General features: G+C 37.7%; 2 pseudogenes; both read right to left on the reverse strand.

The window, feature by feature from the left end:
* Positions 1 to 1,442: 1,442 nt before the first annotated feature.
* On the reverse strand, positions 1,443 to 2,528 carry LOC143620841 (F-box protein SKIP23-like; annotated as a pseudogene).
* Positions 2,529 to 3,816: 1,288 nt separating this feature from the next.
* On the reverse strand, positions 3,817 to 6,500 carry LOC143620804 (pentatricopeptide repeat-containing protein At5g40410, mitochondrial pseudogene; annotated as a pseudogene).
* Between the last annotated feature and the right edge of the window lie 462 nt (positions 6,501 to 6,962).

Here is a 6,962-nt window from a genome sequence, read left to right on the forward strand (position 1 = left end):
TGTTTTGTCACAAACTCTAAACATATTCAAATCAATTGCCCCGCCCCCGCAACGCGGGGGTCAAACTACTAGTTAGTTAATAAAATTGGGGAGGTTGGTTATGTGGTTAATACAGAAAATGTTGTTCATGACGTGAGGAAGACGTGAAGGGCGATTTGGTAAAATTGCATAGTGAGAAACTTGCTATTGCATTTGGGCTTTTGGTGTATGGTGATAATGTGCCTTTGATTATTACAAGGAATTTGAGGATTTGTGGTGATTGTCATAACATGACGAAGTTTGTATTGCGTGTTGAGAATCGGGTGATTATTATAAGGGATACGAGAAGGTTTCATCATTTTTCTGACGGGTTGTGTTTGCGTGGAGATTTTCGGTAATCATATTTTAATACATTTGTGTAACAGTGAGATTGTTGAGGGTGAAACTATAAGAAAACAACGTTAGATACCTTACCAATGAACATAACATGTTACAAGAAATGCTGAAGTTAGAAAGTAGTAGGTGAATAATTGGTTGATGATGAAAATGATTTCGTGCTTTGGGAGTTCTAGGGGATTGGTTCTATTGTCACAACATGTGGCTAATTGTTAATTGGAATGATGAAACCATAATTCTACTCATTTATTTCATATCATAACTACTTAAAAGAAACATAGCGTGATAAATGAAGGAGTTCAGAAAGCGTTGTGCTTCCGAGTCTCATTTAAAAAGGAAATAGGACGAATTTGGGAGGATGTAAAAAAAATCGTTTTACCCATCTTTTTCTTAAAAATGGATAGAAATGGAAGAAAAAATTATGTTTATTTCATTCATTCCAAATCCTTCCATGTTAAAAAGATTTGGAAGGAAATGATTTTTAACCCAAATCTTTAGCTTTCTTTCCATTTCCTTCGAAGTCGGGTACGTAGTTAATTAAATCTTTCTTTTCCACTCTTTTTCTTTTTTTTTTCTTGATTCTCTTTTCCTTACACTTTCGTTTATTAAACTCAGGAACACAACATAATTTTGAACAATTGAGCCTTTTTAAGCGTTTCTTTTTAACAAAAACCAATATTTATGTCAAAATAATAATAGTTATAAAGAACAAAAGGCTTCAAAAAACGTTTACCATCAAAATTCAATTTATCAACCAACACCAATAAAAAGGACATAATGATGCTAGTTTAAGCAACCCAATAAGACTACACAAGTAACTTAACACCACTGTTATACAAACTAACACAAAGATAACAATCAACAAAAAACTAAACACACTGATTTGAGGCATCAACCCAAGCTTTTACACTAAACGTGCCTAAATCCCTTGGTCTTTTATTTATGTAGTTAAACCGGTCACAACATTGCATAAATTTACATATACACAACAAACTAAATGAAGACCGAATCTATATACACGTAACCAACGAAACAAGGACCCAAACACAAACAACATCAAACACTTACAACATCAATTTAGACTCGGAGTGACCCAAATCGGAGGCGGCCACCTTCTCCCATCATAAAACTTCCTCGGGTAACAAGGCAACGCCGCAACACTCCCATCTCCCAAATCATAAACCCCCAAATCATGATCCCCATTCGCCCCATCATAATTCCACTCCGAATAATCATCCGTAAAATAAATCTTATTCCCATCACACCCTTCGAAATCACACGCCCGAATCGCTACCGACGCATTCTCCCCAACAAACAAAGCCCAATCACCCAACTCATCAACACTTTCCCACGCCCACTCGTCATCCAAAACCAACTTAAACACACGAAACTCACTCGTCTTGTAAAAAATATCAAACCCTAACTCCAAATACCGCGTCACCAGCAACAACTCCTCACCCAAACTAACCAAATACTGCATATCACCGCCAACTTGAAACGGCGTATGAATAAAACTAACATTCGGCAAATCCGGCATCACATCACACACCGCAAATTTGGCAATCGTCCCATACTTACTCACCGCATAAAAACACCCTTTATGGTACACAACATCCTCGCAATAAGCCTCTGCGTCATTCACAAATTTCCAAACATGATCCCCCTTCCTACAATACGCCAAATCCCCAGTCTGGTTAAGTATCGCGACAACATAATAATCCACGCCCTCGTCCGACGGACTAGAAGAAAACACGACCTTTTTAATAAACGAGTCCCGCATTTCCTTCACCCCACAACAATAACTATCCCCGTCCCGCGTCTTAAGCGTGTACTCCCTCCCCACATTATAACAATCGAATTTGATCACATTCGGAAACGAAGACAAAGGCGGGAGAGTATGCTTGATTCGGGTTGATGGTAAACACGGCAGGGGTTTCTTCTAGCAAGACGAGCCAGCCGTGGGTGGAGGGTGAGACGGAGGATTTTGTTGTCGGAGATGTTGGATTGGGGGAGCATGAGCCATGGGAGGTGGTGAGGGTTGAGTGGCGCCAATTGGAGCAGACGGCTCGGAAGCGGATGTAGTGTTGTTGGTGGATTGTGAGGTGGTGGGAGATTAATTCGATCAGTTCTGGTGGGAGGTCCGAATTCGACATGGGTTTGGGTTTGGGTTTGGGTTTGGGTTTGGGTTTGAATTAATTGGATTGAGGTTGAAGGTTGATCATATTTGGGATATTGAATAAGTGAATTTGATGCTGAAACTGGTAGGTTGAAATTTGAGAAGAAGAGAAATAAATATTTTGGGTAGGATAGATATATCGGCTTAACTTTAGGGGCTGTTTGGGATACCTTATTTTCACTTCCTTATAGTGGTGGAGGCACATACAAGTTATCGGGTTCAATTTTCGGTTTTATGTATAACCTATAGGTATGATTTAACGAACGAACTCATTCTTTTTTGACGAACGAACCTAGTAATATGTTAAAAATATATATTCGAACTCACTGATTAAAAAAATTTTAGTTCAAAAGTTTTTTCATAATGAATATTTCTTTATAAAGCATAAGAAGTTAAAAAAACTATAAAAATTACTAAAAAGCATATAAATGACCTGATAATATCATAATAACTGATCCGACCCATCCCTGTTCTAAAACTTTGATGCCGGGAAAAAAAAATTCCGAACCCGTAGGAAAAAATTCCTGACGTCACAACAGGCTAGGTACCCTAAATCTTTCATCTCGTGTGTATGGTCACAACGCTAAAACCCGATTAGGATCGGATTCAAACTTGAGATTTTAGTCTTTGGTCCAAGTCTTCACTTCCTTTCCAACAATTTAGCTTAAATATTTGTTTTAAGATGATCAAAGTCAATATTTTCTTAATATTTTCTATTAATAATTGAAGTAATAAAAAAGGTAATCATTTGAGTTGGGCACTTGACCACTCAAACTAATCAAAGAGTACGGATTGGTTATACTCAAATTAGTCAATGGATTAAAATAGACAACAATTATGTACTTATTAACTTAAAAAAAGTGTCAAATATAGTTAACATCATCAATGATCATTGTTTGTCTACACATAGTTGTTGTCGCGACACCACCACGATGCTCCATCACTGCTGCCACCAATGTGCGTGTCGCTACCAAATGAACCAACAACATCAACACTCCACCGTTGCTGCCACTACAACTCTGTCACCACCACCATCACCGATACGCCCACCTCCAGCGCCACCCACCATTTCATCATCGAAACAACATTAACTTATTAATGTTGCACGCTTTGCTCACCGAAAGTTCTTAAATTTAATGGGTGAAGACTTCATACAAGGTATCTCATCCTGAAATTATCAGCATGTAACTCTTGATTCAAACCCAAATTCTTCAACTGCAAATATTTTCCCAAACACGAAAAAAAACGCCATACTTCTTGTATGATTACCAATAATCTCCACACGAGCATGACCCGCCAGCAAAATGATGAAACCTTCTTGTATCCCGAATAATAATCACACGATTCTCAACACGCGATACAAGCTTCGCCATGTTATGACAATCACCACAAATCCTCAAATTCTTAGTAATAACCAAAGGTAAATTATCACCATACACCAAAAGCCCAAATGCAATAGCCAGTTTCTCACTATGCAATTTTACCAAATCGCCCTTCACGTCTTCCTCGACATCATGAACAACATTTTCTGTGTTAACCACATAACCAGCCTCCACAATTTTATTAACTAATTCATTTAACTTATCATATATAAGATTAATATCAGGATGCATTTGGTCATTCGCTACGAACCTATGAATCTTATTATCATGTTCGATAAAACTGCAACCCGCGGTTGTTATAAAACCTTGGTGTTTCATTAACGCTCTGACTTTTGAAAAGTCAACCCAACGACCCTCTCTAGAGTATAAACTTGCAAGCATAATATAATTCCGTGGGTCCCACGGGTCTAACTGAATTAACTTCCGTCCAACTTCCTCACCGAGCTCGACGTCTCCATAAAGTTTGCACCCGTTAAGTAACGCGCCCCAAACACCCGAGTTCGGTTCCATGGGCATGCTATCGATTAACGCACGTGCGTCGTTTAAACGCCCTGATCGACCCAAAAGGTCAACCATACACGAGTAATGATCCAACTGAGGTTGGACTTTATACACACTCGACATTATGTTAAAAAGTCTTACACCCTCGTTTACAAGCCCCGAATGACTACACGCGCTTAACAAGTGCGTGAATGTAACATGGTCGGGTTTAAACCCGTTCTTGACCATAAAGTCAAAATGGTCAACAGCATGCTTACCGTACCCGTGCATCGCGTATGCAGCGAGCATCGCGGTCCACGCTATCACATCCGGTTGTTTCATATCGTCAAATATTTCACGTGAAGCCATTAATCTTCCCGATTTCGCATAAACATTTAACAACGCGGTCATTATAGGAATATTAATATCCAAACCCGAACAGAAAGCATTCCCATGAAACGCGTCTACCACTTTCCCGACTCCAATATCCACACAACCTTGAAGAATCGTGACAATTGTTGCTTGATCCGGATAAACATCAACTCTAAGCATCATATTAAAATACAAAATACCCGTCTCTAAACCACCATTTTGAACATGAATTTTAATAATCGAGTTCCACGATACTAAATTCGGTAACTTGATCGTTTGAAACAACATAGACGCTTCATTCAAACACCCGTATTTCCCGTACACGTTAATAAGCGAATTCACAACTTTTGTTTCGGATAATAAACCCGTTTTCACAGCCAATCCATGAATATAAGTTACATAACCTCCATTTACAGTTCCATCACTACCACATGCTGAAATTAGTGATATAAGTGTTACATCATTCGGGTTCATTCCATACTCAAGTCTCATTTTATAAAACACATTTAAGCTCAAACCCAGTTCACCCATTTTCGAAAACACGGAAATAATCGAGTTCCAGGAAACCAGATCTTTGTGAGGAATTTCGTCGAACAGTTGGTGTGCATCTTTAAAAAACCCCAGTTTCGCGTAAACAGACACCAATCGGTCTCCGATGAAGCGATCGTTGTAGTTAAAACTTTTGATGACACTCGAATGGATGGATTGGCAAATGGGTATTGAAGAACATAGGGTTATAGATGTTATTAGTGACTCGATAAGTGAACTGGGTTTATATTGAGGATGGATATTGTATTGATGACAGTAAGTGTTGGACAATTTTGTCGGGTCGGGTTGATTGTGAAGAAATCTGGATAGAGATTTGAACTTGTGGCGGGAAGATATAAATTTGAAGAGAGAAGAAGAATAGTGAGTTGGAAGACATCTCCCATTTTTAATTGTTTAGTCATTAGTGAACTGGCGTCCCAATGAGACCTTTTGATTTGCTAAAGAATTGTATTAAATATGTTTAGATTAATCTATTCAGGAGATGTACAAGTTTGCGGGGTTCTCTAAATCGAAGGCGAAGGCGTTTCATCGTATGTCTTAGAACATTCTCATCCAACCATTTATGTTACGTGAGAGGTGTTTTTATAATTTAGAGGGTGATTCAGGGTGTTGTGAGTGAAAAGTTTTTATATTTTAGAAAAAATAGTAATTTTTCTGTATATTTGAAAAGTTAATTTTCATCCCCTATAATTTTTTAATATATTTTGAAAGTGGTTGTGAGTGAAGGAAAGAGAAAAAGTAATGATAAAAGGTATAAAAAGTATTATTTAATTGAAATAAAGAGAGAAAATAAAATAAGTTTTAGCGTAATTTTTGGTTTAAAGATAGAGGTGGGATGAAAATGCTCTTATAAGTTATAATAATGTGGTATTTTTGGAGGGCGATGAATGACCTGGTAGACAACAGGAAACAAGCACAAGTTGAGAGGTGGTGGGTGGTGTTAAGTTTCCTTTGGGTACGACATAGAGCAAACAAGGAGATAATTACGTAGGATAACTGGAGGGATATAAAGGTGGCTTTGCTCTAACATAAAGCATGAGCTACTATCACATTTCTTCTTTATCATAGCTTCTACATCCGGTCACGACTCACTTCTTTTTAATAAGTGATCGTATAATCAAACCATCCACAATGTTGTGAATGAGACGATGCCCCTGCCCCTCCATATTGGCTAACTAACCCTTTTCCACTATCACATCCTCTCCACTGGCTCCTCTTCTGTCTTCATAAAAAAACTCTTTTGTTTTTACTCTTACAAAAATTGGTGTCGCCTTCTCTTTCTTTCACATCATAGCAAGGTTCTAATGGATTTCTTTCCACGTCACAAAAGTTCTTAAACACTTTCTTTTTGTAAAATTTGTTTAACAAACACATTTAGTTAACAAGAAAAACAAATCCCACAAGAGATACTCAATACTTCAATACTCTATGTGAATATATAATGTTTTGTAGATTTGAGACCATTCAGTTGCAATCAAACTTTACTTCTCTTCTATTACCAGTTAAACTAAAGCTCATTGATGAGACTTTTGTGAAATAACCAATGAATATGAAAAATATGTATATTTATTGATCATTTCACAAAAGGCTTATCAATGAGCTTGTAAGGCCTCATTCCCGGTAACCCT

The sequence above is a fragment of the Bidens hawaiensis genome, unplaced genomic scaffold (genome assembly GCF_021521415.1).
Source record: "Bidens hawaiensis isolate Kalapana, Puna unplaced genomic scaffold, B.hawaiensis_p1.1 tig00002717_1, whole genome shotgun sequence".
Lineage (NCBI taxonomy): Eukaryota > Viridiplantae > Streptophyta > Magnoliopsida > Asterales > Asteraceae > Bidens > Bidens hawaiensis.